Below are 23,300 nucleotides of genomic sequence, written 5' to 3' on the forward strand. Positions count from 1 at the left end.
TAGTTGGGGAACTAAGATCCTATAAGCCCCGTGGCACGGCCAAAAGAATAAAATAGAAGTAGCTACTCATCACAGGTCCCAAAGTGCCAATCACTACATCTCTATTAAAAAGTTTCCTTCTCGGGCTTCCCTGGTGGCGCAGTGGTTGAGAGTCCGCCTGCCGATGCAGGGGACGGGGGTTCGTGCCCCGGTCCGGGAAGATCCCACATGCCGTGGAGCGGCTGCACCCATGGGCCATGGCTACTGGGCCTGAGCGTCCGGAGCCTGTGCTCCACAGCAGGAGAGGCCACAGCAGTGAGAGGCCCACGTACCGCAAAAAAAAAAAAAAAAAGTTTCCTTCTCAATTATACTACTGTCTGTATCATATTTTAATCTTTCATTACATTCAGTTTTAAAACTTTGTTATACATGGCTCTGTTAGGTAACATTTTCTAAGAATATTGTAACATATTCTTAAGAACACTGTAAGGCAATATGTAAACAGGACTATAGTAGTTCAATAAATAACCACTGAAATAAGTTGAAATAATGAAAAACAGCTTTTTTTAATGTTTATTAAATTAAGTATATATAACATTTTCCCTGAGGAAGCCAAATCTACCAGATAATCATATTATACTTCTGTAATTAAATTTTAAAGTTTGCAAATAACATCCTCTTAGAAACGCACGAGATTAAGTTGCTAATTGTTTAATAATGATATTAAGGGCTTCCCTGGTGGTGCAGTGGTTAAGAATCCGCCTGCCAATGCAGGGGACACAGGTTCAAGCCCTAGTCCGTGAAGATCCCACATGCCGCGGAGCAACTAAGCCCGTGCACCACAACTACTGAGCCTGCACTCTAGAGCCCACGAGCCACAACTACTGAAGCCCGTGTGCCTAGAGCCTGTGCTCCACACCAAGAGAAGCCACCGCAATGAGAAGCCTGCGCACCGCAACGAAGAGTAGCCCCCACTCACCACAACTAGTGAAAGCTCGCACGCAGCAACAAAGACCCAACGCAGCCAAAAATAAATAAATGAATTTATAAAAAATGAAAATAATGATACTAAGTTAATTTTTATAAATGATTACAATTGATATTATTACTTCCCTATTTGAAAAATATAACTCAAGAATAACACCTTCTCTCATCTGAAATCATCAAAACTTCTGAGAACCACAGAATTTGACCCCACAATTTTCTCTGGTCTTTTCAACTATGATGATATTCCTTATAACCTGGGCTTTCTACCAGAATGATTTTTTTTTTAAGCCAAACAATTACAGATAGTTAAAACTATTCCATAAATATAGTACATATGGAGCATGTTAAAATAAAATCTACTTCTCCAACCTAATACAGTATTCACACTTCATCTCCTGCAACTCATATAGCCAAAACAAAAACAACACACACACACAAAATTTTAACCTACAGCCTGAGCAAAACGCACGTACAGGAAACAAAATCGAATATGTTCTGCCCTAATAATCAAATTATACAAAAAAAAACAAAAACAGGCTTTATATAATATCAGGAAACTCAAGTGATTCATAAAAATATATAGTTCTCACAGACAACAGAACTACAGCAGAAAGGACACTGAGAGAACTATAACATACATTATCGCCTTCCTTCTGAAACTAAAAATCCCAATACAATCTCGGAAGTCGAGAGTAACGCTCAAAGCAACTCCCTGACATGCTGCCATTAGATCAAGTAGACTGTCTTCTGGCATGCTGCTATGGCAATCAGAGATGGCTACCCTAAAAAGAAAAAAGCAGCTACCATTATCAATTATAGTCTCAATACCAGCATCTCAAAACAAATCCAATACTGGAAGAAAAACCATTTCTTAAATGAAGTATAAAACCTACTGCTCCCGTAATTTGCATGGCCTGATGAACTTCTACAGTTTAAACTTCAGTTTTCATTCTCCTTCAATAAACCAAGCAGGTTTTCTTCCCACCAATTCCCCTTCACAAGGATACAGGGACCAATGGACTGAGAGATAGGCGGGAAAGGAAGGGGAACAGAGAGGGAGGTGAGACCTCCCAGCTGTATAAAAACAAACCATGAGTTTTTACCTTTGCTTCCAAATCAAAGGCAAAAGCAAGTACGGAAGGCAAAATATTTTAGAACTAAAAAATAAATAAATACTAAAATTACTTGCAAGTTTCTCCTGCAGTACAGGTTACTTTTTTCCCGAAAAAATAATTTTTTTTTTTGGGGGGGGGGCTGTGTTGGGTCTTCGTTGCTACACGCATACTTTCTCTAGTTGTGGTGAGCGGGGCTACTCTTCGTTGTGGTGCGCGAGCTCCGCATTGCAGTGGCTTCTCTTGTTGCAGAGCACGGGCTCTAGGCACATGGGCTTCAGTACTTGTGGCACACGGGCTCAGCAGTTGTGGCTCGTGGGCTCTAGAGTGCAGGCTCAGTAGTTGTGGCCCACGGGCTGAGCTGCTCCGCGGCATGTGGGATTTTCCTGGACCAGGGATCAAACCCGTGTCCCTTGCATTGGCAGGCAGATTCTTATCCACTGCGCCACCAGGGAAGCCCCCTGCCTACCATTTTGCAACCTATTCTTCCAAATTCCTAAATCTGATGCTTCTGATTCACTTGGACATAATGATCACTACCAAATAAGAGATTCTTTTATTTCAAAGGGCATATTTCTGGTGAAGACTAAACTTAGTTACAAGGTAGAAAAGCCAAGAAATGCTCATAAGCCCATAATTTAAAGTTTATATCTAGGCAAAAAAGAATTACATCCATCTTGTATAGATTCCCTCTGTCACCCCCTCCCCCCCCCACACATACCCCCTTAAGGAAAAAACAAAAAACCTGAGGTATCTCTAAAAGCACAATTAAGTCACAGAGTAAAGTGTAAGTAGGATTCCTTAGTGATGTAAACAACTCTACTGGATACAAAGTTCTGAAACTTTTTTTCTAATCAACAGGTCAGGTTAAATAACAGCTACAAAATATAATATTCTCCTGCCAATATGTTGTAGTCATGGTAACAACAACAAAATACTAAACTATTTCTTTCCCATCTGACTCATCTTGTTATGTAATAACTCAGTTCTGAGAGTCAAGAGCCACTTAATGAAACTGGAATTACTTACAAAGAAACCATCTATCTTCCCTTAGACTGTAAAAAGATTTTTTAGAAAACAAAAAGGAAAGGAAAAGGAAAAAAAGCTTTGCAACACCTATTTCAAAGGTGTGAAGCTGGATCAAATATTTTCAAAATATTAACTAAAAACCCAATTAACCCCAAATCAAAACTTCAATACTATATTTATATTCACCCCCAATTTGGATGAAATAGAAGTAACACTAAAATTTCCCCCCACTCATGCACCAGCAATATCTAAGGAAAACATGGTTTTCAGAAACAGCTTCTTTCTCTTGGTTTCCTATCAAACATCTTAGATATAGGAATGAGTAAAAATGTTAGCTCAAAATCACTTTATTCAACATATGCAAAAGTAAATAAAATAGCCCAGTCCATATTACAACTAAAAACTTTTTATCTAACTCATTGTAATTGCTATAAAGTGGCCCCAAAGTGTATTTGGTAAGCTCTGCGCTACTTTATCACTAAAAAATATCCTCATACATAATAATCTTTGCTGCCCCACAGATATATGCATTTATTGGACTGACAAACTAAATTCAGGCTGCCTTATTTGAAAATGTATGCCCACCAATCTCGCTTCATACAACTACTATCAAATAGTGTATCCTAATGTTTTTGGGGCACTCTTAATCTTACAAATTATCAAAATCTACATAAAAATTTCAAAGGATATCATTATATATGTACAAACTGAACTAATAATAGGTTAATTCTTTAAATGTTCCAATAAAAACACTTTTGGGGAAGGGGGTGGTTTAAAAGATTTTATTTTTGCTTTTGTTATGCTCAATAATCTAGCTATTATAATACGATCTTTGTTCTTTCTCACCCGCAAATGAAGTTGTCTAAATGATAATCAATACTTCCTTTAAGTGAACATTCCCTAATATCTTTCTTTCAGAAATGACAAAAGCATATTTACAGGCTATTTTTCCCAGCAGTCATAGAAATCGGTCACCATGCATTCCATATAACTTTCAGTGGCTCTGTCTACCGTCTCAGGGGTAAACCCAAGGAAGCCTTGCACAACCTGATTCCTATCTATCTCTTTCCAGCCTCAACCACCCTCCCCTATCCAGTCACCTCTTCTACCACATATCCTGTAAGCCCTGAACAAATGGAGTTAATCAGCCTCAATTCAATTCAACTTCTCCTATTCTGTTAAAATACAAAAACCTAAAGCGCTGGGATCATATCTTTCTTACTTTTAGATCCACAACGCCTAACAAAGTATTTAGGACAGTGTAATTATTCAAAGTATGTTTAAAAGACAAAATGTGGATCCAGCCTCTTTCCCTACACTTCAGGTTGATTAATTTTAATATCAATAAATTAAAACACACATAAATTCAATAAAGAATCAAAAAAATAGATGTGATTAAAAATATACAAAACAGCTATTTAATGGCTCTTGTATTTCACCAAGAATGATAGAACAGACTCCTAATATTCTCCTTGCCACCAACTTCCTTGTTCCAATTTATTTAACATACTGCAGCCCAGATTAATCCTTCTAACTGCTCAAGACTCTGAAGAGATCCTACTAATGGTCTACCGAATGGTGCTAATGCCTTGACCCACTACTCAAGGTCCCCCGTTATCTGATTTGAACTACCTTTCCAGTCTTATTTCTTCCTCTTCTCTTTATCACACCCTTCTCAACAGCCAAGCTGAAATTCTAGCTGTGACCAATACTTCTCTACTTTGCCTTTGCCCCTGGTTAGTCACTTTTATTAGATTATCTTTTCTTCCTCCTGCCCCTTAAAGTCCCATGTCCCAAAAGCATCATTTTTCTTTACTGGTCAATGTAAGAAGCACAAGCCACGCTGAGTATTGAATCCATCCTCCTGCATTCCATACTCAACAAACATCGTCTTCAACATAAGAGAACTACAGCTGGTCAAGAAAAATTTGGCGGCTTGAGAGACAGTAACTGTAGCAAAAATCAACACGCTACTACTATGTCTGATTTGACACTGAAAATCCCCAACAAAGATGTATCTAACTACAAGGAGATCTGGTATGTGTAATACATAAAAACATGTCATATTAATATATGATAGCAAAGTTGATATTAAGGACAGGAAACTTTGGGCAAAATCCATTTGTCTTGCACTCGAAGAAAGCTTTAATATTCTGACATTTTTGACAAACCTGATAACTTGGGAAGTCTTAACCCTTAGCTTTATAGAATATTAATTGAAGACCCTCACTCAATTGGGTTGAAATGTTACTCTCACCCTCTGAAGGTTATCACTACCCAACAAAGACAGAGCAACACATGAGCATGACTAAGAAGTTGCTTGAGCACCTATCTATCTAGATGAAAGTAACAACCTATGTGGGAAAGAAGCAGGAGCCCAGAGAGAAAAGTTGAGTTTTTATAACCATCTGTCTTTTGCTACTAAGTACTCAACATGGAAAGACAATTTGGGGATGCAGGAAAAGATAAATACACAATTTTTTTTTAACTTTATATTTTGGACCTGCAAATTTAGCTGTCTTGAACCATAACTACATACCCCTTGAGTTTCAAACATAGATTAGTACTAAAGTTCTATCATCTTCTTCCCACAGGAAAAAAAAAAGTTCATGTCTAGCTCATCTTTCTATCATCTCAAGATGGCATCTTACAAAAGACAAAAACTCGAAAAACTTAGCTGGCTAAACATTTTAAACTAAAGAAACAAATCCCTGATGTCACGGAAGGAACTTGGAGGAGAAACAAAACATGAACAGAAGTACTACCCATATCAGAGCATTTATCACACTCTTAGATAAGTATTGTGTACTTATCTAATTGTCCCACTAAAGAATAAATCTGAGAGATCAAGAACTGAGTTGTCCAATTTACCAGTGAATGCCAAATGCCTAGCATGGTATCTGGCCCATGTTCAAAGTACCATAATACCTGAAGACTGAATAAACAAAAAGCAAGAGTAAAGAAAACTCACTAAAACCTCACAAGCTCCTGAGAATTACATCAAAATAAGATGATCTAAATTCAAATTTTCATTAATTAAATTTCTGGGAAAATGAACAAGTAATTACATATGTCAAGATCCTAGAAGGCAATAATCATTGTCATTCCCAGCACAGAGGACTGCCTAGCACTTGACAAATGCATGTTGAACTGAATTCTACACTTCCCTCCTCCTCCAAGTATGAGAGATATAATACAAAGAAATTCAGTAAAATAACTATCTAATTAGTCTTTTTCTAATTAAACCTTTGCCAGGTCATTTTAGGAGGTACAGAATTTTATTTTAACCCAGAGGCATTCGGTGATCAAATTTACCTCAAATAATACTTTTTTTTTAAGCTAAAACACAATAAAAGACGGGATTTTAATTCTTCTAACTTTCCTTAATAGTGCCCTTAATCTTAACCTTAATCTAGCTCTATAAGCAAAAAACTCTCTTTAAATCTATTATTCAATATATTAGGCAATTATTACCCACTGCCTCTAAATATAACCAAGTCAAAACAATTATTACACACTGCCCCTAAATATAACTCTGTTCAAAACAACAGGCACGGGCTTCCCTGGTGGCACAGTGGTTAAGGATCCACCTGCCAATGCAGGGGACACGGGTTCGAGCCCTGGTCCGGGAAGATCCCACATGCTGTGGAGCAACTAAGCCCGTGCGCCACAACTACTGAGCCTGCGCTCTAGAGCCCACGAGCCACAACTACTGAGTGCGCATGCACAACTACTGAAGCCCGCGTGCCTAGAGCCTGTGCTCTGCAACAAGAGAAGCCACCAAGATGAGAAGCCCATGCACTGCAAAGAAGAGCAGCCCCCGCTCGCTGCAACTAGAGAAAGCCCGCACAGCAACGAAGACCCAATGCAATCAAAAATAAATTAATTAATTAAAACAACAACAACAACAGGCGCTTGAAGACAACTCCTGCAATGCCAACAATTATAATTATGTCAACTAGCCAACATCAGCAATAAAAACATGCTTTTTATATCCAACATGCCTTTATCCTAACTCTACAATTCACAGTTTGGTACTCTGTACTTCTTGGCATTTTCCAGAAATTCAGTCTCCAGAAAACAGTTTCATTCTTGACACACCAGGATTTTTTTTATGACACTGAGACCACACTTCTGAGAAAATAATAATGAAGTTGTTAAAGACTCTAGGGCTTCCCTGGTGGCGCAGTGGTTAAGAATCCACCTGCCAATGAAGGGGACATGGGTTTGAGCCCTGGTCCAGGAAGATCCCACATGCTGTGGAGCAACTAAGCCCGTGCTCTAGAGCCCGCGAGCCACAACTACTGAGCCTGTGTGCCACAACTACTGAAGCCCACGCGCCTAGAGCCTGTGCTCTACAACAAAGAAGCCACTAAGATGAGAAACCCACACACTGCAACGAAGAGTAGCCCCCGCTCACCGCAACTAGGAAGACCCAATGCAGCCAAAGATAAATTAAATAAATAAAAATTTTTAAAAAGACTCTCTAATATCTAATTTCTTCTTCAAATAACCCAAGACAAATTCTGTAATTTAATACAATACTTATCAGCATTTTGCAAAGCACTTAAGACTAGCAGTAAAATATTCTAATGCTGGTTTTACCAAAGAACTGATTACATTTAGAATTCCATGGTAATTTATATTTTCCTCACTATTTTCAGAAATCCAGAAGCCCACAAAGGATAACTTTAAAGACTCTGCCAATTATAAAAGGAACACAAATGAACTGGATACATATATAATTTTTAAATGATCTAAACAAATGTATACCTTAAGAATTTATATCATAGTTCTTATAAGTTAGAATGAAAGTATCAATGGATATTTAAGGTATAATAGTCAATTCCATACACCATTTTAGTCAGCTCAAAATATTCTGGAAGCAGACAGAATATTAATAATAAAGAGATGGCATTTAAAATTTTCTTTTCCTAACTGGACTTATTTGTAATTTATACTTAATTTTTAAAATATATAATCAAGGAAAATGAAATTAAAACAAACATGAATAATTAAATTTATGTTATTAGTGTTCATATTTCTGCCACATTAAAAAAAATCTAGCAAACTGTCAAGGGTAAAGGCAGATGTCTATTTTTACCAGTGTTCCAGTATTATAACAAACTATTTAGGGGATAAACTTTAGATCAGCATTATAAATATAAAAATGATGAAATAAATTTATTTCAGAAGAAAATAAAGATTTCTACACCCAACTCATTCATTTTATGATCTTTAGGACTTCTTAAAGAGAAATATATAAATATGCAGATTGATTCTTTTTTTATGTTCATAATGTGACCCCAAATAAAATCCCTGGATAGCTGACAAACCAAACCAACAAATCAAAAGCATTCATCTATTGTACATCAATTGTAATTTAAATTTTGTAATTTCAAATTTACGTCATTTCCAAGGCAAAATAATTTTGAGAGTAAAATGTTAATAGAAAAACTGAACCACAGTTCTTCTTCAAGAAGTATTCAACCTTTTAATGCCTAAAGACTGAATTCCAGAACGCTCTTCTCAAATTAAGTTCAACTGCCAAACATCTTTTCATGTGAAATAGCAAAAATATCTGTAAGGCCACCTATAGAGACTAAAACTATAATGTATGGATTACCTAAGCTCTGTCAGTGCTATTATAAACTGATAAATCTTTTCACAAAATACATATTCAATAATCACAGAATCATTTTAAATCTCCATACGATAATAATCTGAATTATTGTTCCAATTAATATTTTTCCAAACTCTTATTTTCTTCTACTCAGAGATTTCCAACAGAAAACTATTTATTTATATAATTTCCCACTTCTTTCAGCAGGACAAATATAGAGACTGAGTTTTAAAGAAGGCTACAACCAATCAAAGGTTTTTTGCTTTGATAGACCTAGACTGGCAGAGCTTAAATTTTATAGTCCATACACTTGAGAATGAATCAACCAAATAAGATGCCAGGTAAACTTTTGCACACAAAATTTAACCTTAGGAAAACTAACAGCTGGAAAAAGCTGTGTGGCTCTGCTATTTAAATAAAGCATCTCAATTAATATACTACTGAACTAAAAAGTCAGTGGTTAGTTTGCAGTCCCTCTAGTGTTCAACTAGTTACATTAACAGTCTCGAATTGGTAAAGACTGCTGCTTATTTCTTAGCTACTAAATCTATTCCACATATTAAATAAAAATGAATTTAATAAACACAAAACAAGGTACAAAAAATATCAGCAGAATCTTACATTTTTCCCTGTAAATCATTCAAATTAAGATTTAAAAAGAAAGAAAACTATTTTCCAATGCAGGATTGATCATCAAGTACCCAGCATGATGCCTAGCACATAACAAGTGAACTATAAATATTTGATTTTTGTCTGGTTCCCAGTTTCAACATATAATTATTTCAAGCTATCATTTACTCTTAGTTTATTACTACTATAAAATTAGAAACAATAAGCATAAATAAAAACTATTCTGCAAATAAAAAACCAAATGTGGAAAGAGAAATAGGCTGATTATGGCATGTAACACAAATCTGTAGTAATCCTTGTTAATCAAATATTCTTGCTAATTATCTATATGCAACAGTCAATAAAAGTCCCAAACACTCTGGTCAATTAATAATTCACATACACCACACACTTACCATAATTATCAAGGATCAGGTCACAATCCCTATTTAAAACAATATGGGACACAATTTTAATTTTTTATTCTAAAATCCCTTCAGCACAGGCATAGATATTATCATCATCCTTGTACTGCCAAAGCCAGAAAACAGTTATAAGAGACAACTTTTTAAAAAATCAAATGGCTACATATAATTTAACTAAGATGACACTGACAATGCCAGGTGAAAAAGAATTCAAATTTTATCTACAGGCAGAAATTATGACCAAAACTATGAATTATAAAATAAGTTCATGAAGATTTAAATATTCTGACAGCGGAGTTCATTAAAGGAAATGTATGACTATGAAAAGCATTTATACAGCATTTAAAATCTATGAACTTTTTGTATTCACTTCATGTTATATCATAAAGTAAAGCTGTAATTCCCATATTACAGCCAAGAATAAAAGACGAAGCAAATTTAAATGACTTGTCTGTCATGACAAGTATCACAGGAAGAGACATGCTATGAACACTCAATCTTTTTTTTAGTTTACTTATCATACTTATGGTCTCTACCTCTACAAAGGTAAAAGATAACAAAAGAATGGTAAATTTCCTCCTGGCCTCTGTTTCATTTTGGATATGTGAGATTGAACAGGAGGGAGTAATCCACAATCTGTGACCTATACTTCTGCTGAATGACAGCTGAGCTTAGGTCACAAATAGAAAAAGAGAATGAGAAATGGTTTCTAGCCAAGAAGGTGCGACTTGCTGAAGGTGGAAGGACTCTTCAAGCATTCTCTGTGAGACAGGGCTGCACTCCATGTGCTGCCAAATGGAAATTTCAACTAGCACAGGAAATTCGAGTAATTGCGGGTATATATGTGACTATGTTTCAAGCATCTTTGGAGAGGACAGATCAACTTTGTCTTTGAAAAATGCCATTTTAAAATTATATAACTAACAAAGCAATAACTTGCTATCTTAAATATTTACAAAGTAGATTGAACCAAAAGGCTATTTTTAAAAGAAAAGAAAAAGAGATGTATACTGACACTAAAAAACGTCTATCAAAGATTTCCTTGAAAATGTTTGCCTAAATTGTATACTAACTCATTTTATCATGTAGTCTATAGACATGATATTTAAAGAGGTTAGTAATTAATTAAGGATTTTAGGGTGAGAAAGCTCAATGAAAGCTTTTGGTCAATTTAATTTTATAGTAAAACATGCGGTTACCAGTGAGAGCCTCGGCCAAGCAATCTTAGCTAATCATTTCTATGTAGCAATAATGAACTTTAGTATTGGGCTGGCAATTTATAACACATGTAGGATAGCCAAGGTCATCCAATCCATGACATATTCGTAAGTTAACAAGGTTCTGACATACAAATATCATTAAGCACTTTAATCCAATAAATAGTACTCTTCCAAAGCCCCTGTTCTATCAATACATGACACAAGCTTTTTTCCAACTATCCAAACTACTTGCTATCTACAAACTAATAAAAATAATTTACGGAAAATTTATGGAAAATAATTGAATAAACTTATTCAATTAATTTTAATAAAACCTTTAAAATTAAACTATAAAAAATAAGCAACTACCCCCAAAAAAGTGAAGAAAATTATATCACTGTCTTTTTAATATGCAGTTAAAAAGAAATCAATGCACCAAGAAAATCTTTCAAATGTGGTCGTATATCTTCTTTAAAACAGTATTCTATAACAGCATGTTTTCTTTCCTATGTGATCCAGAATACTAGAAGGAGTTCATAGTATGCAGTGGTGCTAGACTGATAATCTTTATACAAACCTCTCTTGCACTCACATTCATTTACTAATTAATTTATCCCATAAATGTGTCAGGAATTATGCTGGTCCTGCAATCACAATAATGGGCAAAGCCAGATGCAGGTCTTGCCCCCAGTGCAGTTTACAGCCTATAGGGAGCTTCCCATCTAATCCTATCCAAAAACTCTCAAAACCACCAAACTACCTCTAAGTCCAAACTCCTCAGCCTAGTATTTAAGCTCCATCACCAGCAGGCACAAATATGCAGTTTCAATCAACTGTAACTCTTCCTCAACAGATATTCCAAACTTTCCTACTCTGTGTCTTTGCACATGCAATTTCATATAAATGAAATGTTCTTGCCCTAACATACCCATATATCCAAATACCCAAATTCTACCCATTCTTTAAGGCTCAGCTTAAGAATTAACTGTTCCTCAAAGCTCTGTCTCCTTCCAAATAACTCCAATAATACTGTGTGCCCCCCTTAGGACATTTGTAATAACGCTCTAGGTACATATGCTATCTCCCCTATTAGACTGTCAGCTTCTGAAAAACAGAGCATGTTTCTGATTCATTTCTGTATTCTGTACAGCACCTAAAACAATATAGGCTCAATAAATATCTTTTGGATAAATACACGATGGTAATTCTAAATATTAAAGATCATTAAAGAGTGATAACAATTTATAAGGCTCAAAGAATGTTTATAAGGGCTTCCCTGGTGGTGCAGTGGTTGAGAGTCCGCCTGCCGATGCAGGGGACACGGGTTCGTGCTCCGGTCCGGGAAGATCCCACATGCCGCGGAGCGGCTGGGCCCGTGAGCCATGGCTGCTGGGCCTGCGAGTCCGGAGCCTGTGCTCCGCAGAGGGAGGGGCCACGGCAGTGAGAGGCCCACGTACCGCAAAAAAAAAAGAGAATGTTTTTAAAACATCCTTTCACACATTATTTTATTGCTGTTACAGAATATTATAAATTTAAATGTGTGGGCAACTGAGCTGAATCAGCACTCCAGGACATCCTAGGAAAATGTTTTTGCCCCCTGAGTATAGTCTACCTCATTGTCCCAATCATACTGTGAATCAAACTGATAGTGACGGCTCTGGCAAACTGAGTTGTGGTTAACGAAACCTTTACGGTAACAGTGGGGATAACTGCCCCAGCCCCAGATTTGCTACTGGAATCAAGGGCCCCTCCTTGTTACACTCTTTATGAAACCAATAAATGGCATGATAAATTTTTCCATAACAGTCATTGCCAACAAATGTTATTTCCTCCCTAAACAGAGTTGTATGCAATTTGTCCAAGGATGCCAAGGCAGGCGTCCTTTCCATTATTAATATCTACTAGGCTACTTTTAAAGTAAGTTAAAAATATACTGCCTGAAACTGAAATGAATCTAAATTTTTCCTTTAGACTAAATATATTTCAATGTGAATAACATGCCCTCTTATAAAGAGCAAACATCAAAACGGCTTAGCATTTAAACAAGATTACCAGTGAAAAAATAAAATAATCTTAATGAAGAGACCTCATCTTGATGATGTTCATACTTTCCTTCTTCAGACAGTCACTCCACAAATATTTACTTATTTCCTACTGATGGCAGAGTATAATAAACCTTCAAGAAGATGAGCAAAAAGTCTCACCTCCCCCCCAAGGCTAGTAAAGCCATAAATAAAACTAGTTTTTTTAATGAAATATATTTTGCATATGACATTGTATTAAATGAGAAAGATTTTTTTTTTTTTTTAAGGGCCTCTCACTGCTGCAGCCTCTCCCATTGCAGAGCACGGGCTCCGGACACGCAGGCTCAGCGGCCATGGCTCACGGGCCCAGCCGCTCCGCGGCATGTGGGATCCTCCCGGACTGGGGCACGAACCCGTGTCCCCTGCACTGGCAGGCGGACTCTCAACCACTGCGCCACCAGGGAAGCCCCCGAGAAAGATTTTTGATGACAAAAAGATTTGTGAGTGCTCTACTTCGCTTTACCACTGTATTCACACAATCCTTTTCAACACAAAGACACTTCATCTTTATCCAATTTTTAATTTTATTCTTAAATATATTTTTAAGTCAAGCCAGTTTTGCTGCACGATTAACTGCAAACTGCAGGGTATTATTCTACCACAACACCCTGGTAACCAGCTCATGTTCAGTTACACCGTCAGAGCACCCATAAAAAAAAAATAAAACCTAATTGTATGATCATGTGGATACTGCAGAAGTCCTTTAGCTCAATCCTAGATGGACCTCAAGAGGATAATGCTTATTCTGTTGAACTCACAAATCACAATATGAAAGAGCCAGGATCAAAACAAGACCCAGGAACTTCCCTGGTGGCGCAGTGGTTAAGAATCCGCTTGCCAACGCAGGGGACATGAGTTCGAGCCCTCATCTGGGAAGATCCCACATGCCACGGAGCAACTAAGGCCCATGCGCCACAACTACTGAGCCTGCGCTCTAGAGCCCATGTGCCACAAGTACTGAAGCCTGCACACCTAGAGCCACTGCTCCGCAACAAGAGAAGCCACCGCAATGAGAAGTCGGCGCTCAGCAACAAAGAGCAGCCCCTGCTCGCCGCAACTAGAGAAAACCCACGCGCAGCAATGAAGACCCAACGCAGTCAAAAATAAATAAATAGATAAATAATAAATAAATTTATTTTTTTAAAAAAAGACCCATTATACAAAGAGTGCATTTTAGCAATGTTGGGTTTATAAGAAATAAGTATGTGGCCCAGTACTTGTGGAAAATTGTACAAGAATATTTATGTAGATGGAGCAGTAAAGAAAATTATCAAACACTTGCCATAATGATACTCAATGAGAAACTCTTCAGGTAGCATCAGGCCAGCTTAGGTATGAAATATTTAAAACAACAGAATCCAATTTCATAATTCTCTAGTGCTTGAAACACTTCTAAACCTTTGGGATCTTTTGGGAGGAGGGAGGAAAGAAGCATATTTATGTGTTATTTCTGCCATTAAAACAATTTTTATACAGAACAAAAAACTTTAGCTCCTAATGATGCTCATGGCTGAGTATATTGATATCAAGTCCCTGCGCCACCAGGGAAGCCCCCAAAGTGTAATTTTTTTTACCAACTCTTTAACTTTCAGATCATTAGAACATAAGCCCTTTACATGCTATTTCACTACAATCTCTGTATAAATGGTTCATTTTTCATAGAAAAAAACTAATTACATGGTTCAGCAAGTTGCCTGTGGTAACACATCGATTTTATTTACATTCAAAAGTTAGACTTTAGGGCTTCCCTGGTGGCGCAGTGGTTGAGAGTCCGCCTGCCGATGCAGGGGACACGGGTTCGTACCCCAGTCTGGGAAGATCCCACGTGCCGCGGAGCAGCTGGGCCCGTGAGCCATGGCCACTGAGCCTGCGCATCCGGAGCCTGTGCTCCACAACGGGAGAGGCCCGCATACCACAAAAAAAAAAAAGAAGTTAAGACTTTAGCTTATTCTCTCAATTTCAAGCACATTTAGCTTAATAATTCTCTCCAATCCATTAGATCTTTTCCTATTCTTCATATGAAAGAATTCTGAAGTGATTATGATCTTAACCATAATTTTATAATATAAATTTACTGCTTACCAAAGTCTTAATAAGTATTTTACTTTCTCTTTTAAGGATAAAATATATAATTTTCTATTAAATCTAATATTTTAGTAATTATACAGTAGAATCATTTGGATAATCATACAATGAAAGCTATTACCATTTTATAGTTTGTTAGCAAACTAATTCTTTCAAAACTGAACACTGAAAACAAGGAATAACTTACTTCATAACTACTTAGAACTAGCTACCATTTACCACTGGGTCCATGTTTTCCCTCAAAGTGCTTGTTTCTCTTGAAACACAAATGTATTTTTCTATTGAATATTATTCTCCACAAAGTAACAGCAAATATGAAAATTAAAATAAAATTTACTTTTCAGGTACATGGTGTTAACAATCTCAAGAATTATTAATGCCATGTGATGAAATCTTCATATAAATGTTGATACATAAAATACTACAAATATAGAATGCTGTAGAATGATATAATTCACCTGTTTTCAAAATCATCAGATTTGTATACTTGAAGAATAAATAAATGCAAACAATGTAAAAAAGTCTTTTTCAAGCTAGTCAGAGATTAATTTTCATGAATCATAAATGGACCATCAATATGAAAAAAACATAAAAACAGAGTAGGAAGTCAGGGATCAGATTTTCTCTTTAGAAAAAATTTTCAAGCTGAATGACATTTTACCTAAAGATAATTTCATTCCTGTTAATTTTATATGTAAAGGGGCCATTATTTTCACAGAAAGCAATTGTTTTTCATTTCAAGTGAGAATAAACCCATTCACAGTGCTGACTAAAATTCATTTCATTTAGTCAAAGATAACCAGAAATCACCAAAAATCAACTGAAAATTCACAGACTATAACATACACATACATGGTAATACATTCGTGCATACTTTATTGTCTACGATTTTAGAAAATTCAATGTCAATACTTCTCTTCTTAGTATGCTAAGCAATAAGTGGCTATTAATTTTCAAAGTTTGGCTTTACCATCATAGTTTGCCTTTGCTACATTCTGAATGTTTTTCTTCATATCTCCTCTCCTCTGCCCACCCCCCTTCTTTATTATGACTTAAGAATAGTGTTCATCTGAACTTTTAACTACTTTTGTAAAAGCATATGATTCAAGAAGTTTTCTGGGGGCTTCCCTGGTGGCGCAGTGGTTAAGAATCCGCCTGCCAATGCAGGAGACGTGGGTTCGAGTCCTGGTCCGGGAAGATCCCACATGCCGCGGAACAACTAAGCTTGTGCGCCACAACTACTGAGCCTGCACTCTAGAGCCCGCGAGCCACAACTACTGAGCCCGTGTGCCACAACTACTGAAGCCTGCACGCCTAGAGCCCATGCTCCACAACAAGAGAAGCCACCACAATGAGAAGCCCATGCACCACAACGAAGAGTAGCCCCCGCTCCCCGCAACCAGAGAAGAAGCCCACGTGCAGCAACGAAGACCCAACACAGCCAAAAATAAAATAAATAAAATAAAATTAATTAATTTTAAAAAAGTTTTCTGTTATTTTTAAACAGGCTCAAAGTTAGGTTTTTCCTCAAGCCAGAGTGAAAAGTTATTGGGGAAATAATAATCAGAGTCTCAAAGTTTTGCCCCAAATTTATTTAACAGTTACAAAAGTAAAAAGGTATGTTTACACTGGAGAAATCTGACAGACACTACCATAACCAAGCAATCGAACTTAGCAGGATCAATACTGGGACAAATTGACATGATGTGCCTACAGTGTGATGCCACAAGAAGTACACATCACCTACTCAATATTCTTACCAAAAATGTTTAACCTGAATCTCACCATGAGGAAACAATTAGACAAATTTAGAATATGGAACATTTGACAGGACAACTTCTCCCTTCAAATAACATCCATATCATTGAAGGATCATCCCCCGCAGAAAACGACAACTTAGGGAATGTTCTAAATTAGGGGAGACTAAAGAGAGGAAACATCTAAATGCAACATGTGATTTCTGATTGGATACCAGATTGGGGAGAGGAGGCTATAAAAGGCATTATTGGGAAAAGACTGAGAATGTAGACTGAAAAGTTGAGAATTTAATTATATCAATGTTAAATTTCTTGAGTATGATTACATTATGGTTATGTTTAAAAAAAAAAAAAAAGTCCCATATTCTTAAAGGAGTTACAAGCAAAAGTATTCAGGGGTAAAGATTCATGAACTCTGTAAATTACCCTCAGATGGTTTAGCCAGAATAAAAGGTATATATATATATGTTTATATATATATATATTTTTTTATATATATATATTTACACACATATGTATGTGTGTAAATATTTTTCAAAATAAAAAGTTGAGGGGAGGGAGTTAGATCCTTCCTTGGAGATATCTAAACAAAGGTTACATCAATCCCATCATTTGAGATTACAGACTATAATCTATATATGCAGATTATAATAATAGCAAACTGGCTCTCCACTCTCTTCTTTCAGCCCTTCTCCATCCCTACAAAATGTCCACTTCTTCCAGAGGCTTGCAATCAGTTCAGTGGTATAAAAAACAGTATGAGAGTGTGTTAAATTATCTTATACTGGTAAATGTCAGAAAGCCAGATCCATTTTTCCTAGCTCTCTAATGCCTAATGCTGTTTTTGCAATGGCCCACAGCTCCTGGCATAGGTGACAGTACACTGAAAAATGGAAAAGGCAATACTTATGACTAATACAACAACAAAGTGCTAATAACTGCCAATCTGCCTCTACAATGATAATAAAGCCAACTCTTAAGATTTCTAATACTCATAATGGGACAGTCATCTAATACTCATAGTGGGACAATCATAGAGGTGGACAGATATATTCCCATTACAATTTACATGTCTATTTGTGATCATCAAAAGGAAAGGGCAGAGCACAGATAAGTTAAATTTTTAAATTACAGACAGTAGGTATTTACAGCTAAATTTCTTTATAGAACATATACCAAAAAATGGATGTTTATATCTCACTGGGAGTTAAAAACAGAAGTAATAATGCCTTATTTTAACTAGGTTTCAATCTCCTCACATTACCAAATCATTAAAAATTTTAAGTGTATTCATTGTAAGTCAACCTTCTGAGAGTACAAACTGTGCTATGTTATAATCATTTAAGATAAGTTTCATTCATTTATTCAACAAATGTTATTAAGCACACATACTACTAATCTGTATACAATACTTCTTCTGGGCCAGGGACTCTTAATGCTTTGGGTCAAGCCATCTCCAACCCCTAGAAGTCTGTGCTTGCTGTCTGTACCATTCTGGGGTTTCAAGATTGCACGTCTTTCACACTACTGACTTAACAGGCAATGAAATGGCCAAAAGATTGTGTTTGTCAAATTATTTTGTTTGGTAGATTAGGAGAAGTCAATTTAGCATACTGTATTATTCTCTAAAATTCAAATTAAAAATGTGGGGAAGAATTTAATCAAGCAAAAAGAGCAAAGTTAGGGCTTCCCTGGTGGCGCAGTGGTTGAGAGTCCGCCTGCCGATGCAGGGGACGCGGGTTCGTGCCCCAGTCCGGGAAGATCCCACATGCCACGGAGCGGCTGGGCCCGTGAGCCATGGCCACTGAGTCTGCGCGTCCGGAGCCTGTGCTCCGCAACAGGAGAGGCCACAACAGTGAGAGGCCCACGTACCGCAAAAAAAAAGAGCAAAGTTATAATAAAATAAAATTGGCAAAGACTATCAATATAAAGTTCAGTATATAGTCACAGGTATTTTTTAACTAAATCTATATCCTAAACAGAATGCTTAAGTTCATAGGTCAACTTAGAATAAAATAATTTATTAAAATAGTATGGTCTTCCTGTCCATATTCATCTTATGTATAATCTAATTGTATCTCTTTCCTGATCAGAAACCTCTAACAATTCCTCAAAATCTATCAGATTAAGTCATTGCTTCAGTGTACTCCACACTATGGCCCACCTCCCCAGTCTTTCAGTTTCCCCCAACTAGCTCACTCACACACTATGTTCTGGGCAAACCTGCCCTTCCCACAATTCATTCACTGCCATCAGGCCCTTTTATAGAAGCTACTTCCTCTGACTAGGACAAGTTCCGTCCCAACCTAGGTAACATATGTATCCTGTAAGACTCACCTCAAGCCTCACCAACTCTGAGCTTCACCACTATCTCCCTATTCTTTTCCCTTGAGGTTGAATCTGATACTTCTGCAAGATCCCTAACTTAATCAGTTGCTGCTTACTCCACTGTATCATAATTATGGAGTCATTCAGCTACCTCCCCAGTAAGACTATGAGCTCCTTAAGGATGAGGACTCATTTTACATATCCAGGACTGCATCACAGCTCTTGCCTAATAAAGGCTGAGTAAACAGACCAGAAACCAAGAAGGCTTCTCACTAGGGCTCACAGTGTTCTTGCTGTAAGTTTACAGAACACTTATTTATGCATTAGTCCTGGAATTGAATGTCTGTTCATGTGGAAAGTAGTCAATCTACTATATTTCTCTCATATACTTACAGTGTTCTCTGCATTATACATATTTGTGTGCTTGTCTTATACCCTTTCTAGACCATAACTTATCAAAGGCAGAGATTCCATCAAACCCCTATAATTGGACCTGCTGATACAGGTACTTATGGATGGACACAAGGAAGGAAATATGCATATATTCAGTGTTCAGCCAGTGCCCTTCAATACCACTATGCAGAGAAGGCAGTTAAGTTACTAATCTACTTTACAGGGATCCAACAGAGTCAAATCTTAAAGTTCTGACCTCTTTATAACATAATTTAAGGTTTGTTGTGAAACTCCATTTACAGCCTAAATCTAGACAAATTTCCTATGAGCAGGGGTATCTTCCCTCCTCTCTAATATTTTATTATTCCCAGTTATTCCACCAGACATTAACAAACTCAAAAATGATTACTTCAACCTAAAAGTATACATTGAAAACTAATATTTGACAAACATTAGCAAATACTGAATGTTATACAGAATGGACCAATTGCCAAAATGTTTTAATTTTGATGTTTGAGTAATTGCTGGCATTGTAGTAGTAGCAGCAAGAGTTACAATTATAGATTACCGTTCTCTGTGCTGTTCTAAGTACTTTAACTTTTCTTTTATCCTTATAACCCAATTTAGAGTGAGGAAACTGAAGCACAGATAAGTTAAATAACTTGACCAAGGATACAGAGCTAGCAAGTCAACGAGCAGGGATTCAAATCCAAGCCTCTGAACCACTATGCCATACAATATAAATAGCAATTCCCCAAACAAGAGCCCAAGAGTGTTTATCCAAGTGACAGGAACAGGTTATAAATGTGTCTTGGTCTTCTCACAGGCTATTTCACAGGTATTCAAAGCATTTAAACAAAAAGTCTAGTATAAAACTGCGTGTATCCCACAGGCTTATTCTCTTTCTGTAGGGATTACTTTACACATTTAAATCCAAGATGGTGCTTTGTGAGGTTTCTTAATAGTATGCTATTTGGGCTACACTGTAAAAACAAAGGGAAATGCCTAATAACATAACTAAAAAGTATTTTAAAGAACAGTAAAATGTCCCTAAAAAAGAGAATGCTACAAATAATAGTACCATCATCTTAACATTAAAGGATTCTGATAAAATTTATTTTAGCCAAAATGAAATGACTCATATATACTAGAGAATGAAATAGATTGCAAAATATCCTCAATGTGTAAGACTACCAATTAAAATATTCCCCTGGTATCCTTTTTTCATGATTGCTCTGCCTGTCATATTCTCCCTCACTTGAAACAAAGTTGTCTTTATGCCACTCATTTTTCTAATTAAGTTTCAAATATTTTCTAATATTAGGTTGAAACACAAAACTATCCTTTACAACCACTTTTACCTACAGAAAAGATCATTTGCTTCAATCTAATAACTTTCACAAATTCAACAAATTAAAAAGGGTAGATGTACTTAACAAAGTTATGATTGTTCCATCACTGTAATACTTCCCTGGGGGCACGCAAAAAAATAAACAGTTTACACCGTTTTCAGACTCAAAAGGAAAGAAAATTAAAAAGTAATCATTACGAGGCAAAAACATTCACAAGATACTGTTAAGTGAGAAGGCCTGAGTTACAAAACACTACAATACCACTTTCATTTATACACAGAAACACCAAATATTAAAACTCTGCTTTGGACTTTAGGATTTTTGTTTCTTTGTTCTCTTCCTTTAGTGGTTCTACTTTCCTAATTTTCTAATTAAAATGCAGTATTTCTGTAATTTATAAAAACAATTTAAAAGAAGTTAATCTTTGCTTAATTCTTTACCATGAAAACAATACACTAACGAATCTACATATGCAATCTAAAACAGCTATAAAATATTTAAACAGCCTACATCTTTTTGTTAACTCAGTAACAAAATCTATGAGAAATAACACAATAACTTAATAAGTTATTTCTAAAAACACTGATCCTGTGCTTTGTTGGTATGGAAAAATAACTTTATACATCAATTAAATAAGCGTAAATAACCGTAGGGTTTGGTTTCATCATCACTGTAAAATGATGATTTGTGTTGCCAACAAATAAAGACCAGACCAAAAAGTTAAAACATAAGGGATCAATAGGGAATAGAAAAATGGAAGGAGATTAAGAGTCAGAAACAATCACACAAAATGAAACTTAGTAAAACAAACAAAAATGCTATATTCCTCTACCACATGTATAAAAAATTTTTTAAAGAACAAAAAGATATGTTTTGATACTTAAATGGACAAATATAAATGTTATAAGTATCTTTCAGGAGGTATTTTATTTTTAAAATTCTGATAACCAGAAACCAGATGTTTAAAACTAATTTTTACCTGAGTTCACTGCTAACTACATGAAATAAGCTTCGAGATGCATATAATTCTGAGATATTGTTGACTAACCAGCTAAGTAAGCAATCTTACCCAGAACAGATTCTTATATTTATAAACCAAATACGCTAAAAACTATAGGAGAAAGGTTTGAGTTGAACAAATGGGCCATAAAGTAAACAGCTCAGTTAGTCCACTGTGGTTTACTGCCCTCTGGCTGTTGTGGCAGGAGATATCACAGATCAAAAATGGCTGTAAAGAAAAGCTAGGAAGGTGTCAGGCAGAAGTTGGCAGGAAATCCTTTAGGCAAATTTCAAGCTTTGGAATAGATCCTCAAATACATTAAAGTTAGTTTCAATCCTTCTTTTAAAAACAATATGAAGTAACACAACATTTCAAACACCATCTGAAATTTTTCAACCACAAATTAATAAAATACAGAGTAATTTAGACACAATAAAAGCTGGCTCAAGGAGACTAAGTCAAAAAGAGTTAATGCCCTACCCTAACTAAAGATCAGAATTAGTCCTGATTTAGAAAAATTCTTTAGCATACTAGATAGAAAGATTTAGGTGAAGAGGTGGAAAGTTTTACTAGAAATTCAAAGAATATCGATAAAATTTCCTCTGGTTATAAATCTGTGGTAAATACAAAAAGTAGCTCAGAATAATGAAACTCTTACATTAGTTCAAAATTTCCAGATATCAGATGTAATCTGAAGCTAAAAATTAGACAGCATTGGAGCAAATATTTCTTGGAATCACCTAATTACATAAAAAGCAGGAACAAAACACAGGAAAACTTGCTATGCCAAAATCGGAGTAGGTTCTTTACATAAATCTTTCTTCAAAATATTATCCAATGTCATCTCATAACTTTGTCCAACAAGGCTTGCACTAAATTTCTATTATCACTTTACAATTTTCCACCAGAGTTCATCTGGCAATAAACCATAACAGCAACAGTCCAAAAAAAACCAATTCTGTTCATTTCACTGACTTGCTAATTACTCACATTTCACTATCATTTTAAAACAATGGATTTTAGCACCTTTCACTATCATTTTAAAACAATGGATTTTAGCCTCAATCCCAACCCTAACACCCAGGGGACACTATACTTTCCTTTAATAGGAGTGGCTCACAAGGTTCTGATTCCCAGCATGACTGAGAACAAACAAGAAAATTTGAAAAAAACGGGGGGTGGAAAGAAGAAGGGTGAGAGTAAGGATGTTCCTTTGACACACAGCCCATTAAACACTCGGATTTTTCTTCTCAGCAAGTCTTAATAACCTCTTCAGAATTTACCACTGTTCAAAAATACACAATGCAAATTAATTTTTAAGAAAAAACAAAAAACTTA

General features: G+C 36.1%; 1 protein-coding gene and 1 long non-coding RNA gene across 3 annotated transcripts in view; both read right to left on the minus strand.

Annotated features, from left to right (window-relative positions):
* The window catches only part of MED13L (mediator complex subunit 13L), a 297,018-nt gene that overhangs the window by 230,986 nt on the left and 42,732 nt on the right, over positions 1-23,300 (minus strand). The gene's annotated exons all lie outside the window — the stretch shown is intronic.
* On the minus strand, positions 707-23,295 carry LOC125961192 (uncharacterized). Its single transcript, XR_007471558.1, has 2 exons — positions 6,698-23,295; positions 707-741 (listed from the first exon to the last, which is right to left on the minus strand). It is a non-coding gene; the product is annotated as an uncharacterized LOC125961192 (long non-coding RNA).

This window comes from Orcinus orca, chromosome 15, assembly GCF_937001465.1.
Source record: "Orcinus orca chromosome 15, mOrcOrc1.1, whole genome shotgun sequence".
Taxonomy (NCBI): domain Eukaryota; kingdom Metazoa; phylum Chordata; class Mammalia; order Artiodactyla; family Delphinidae; genus Orcinus; species Orcinus orca.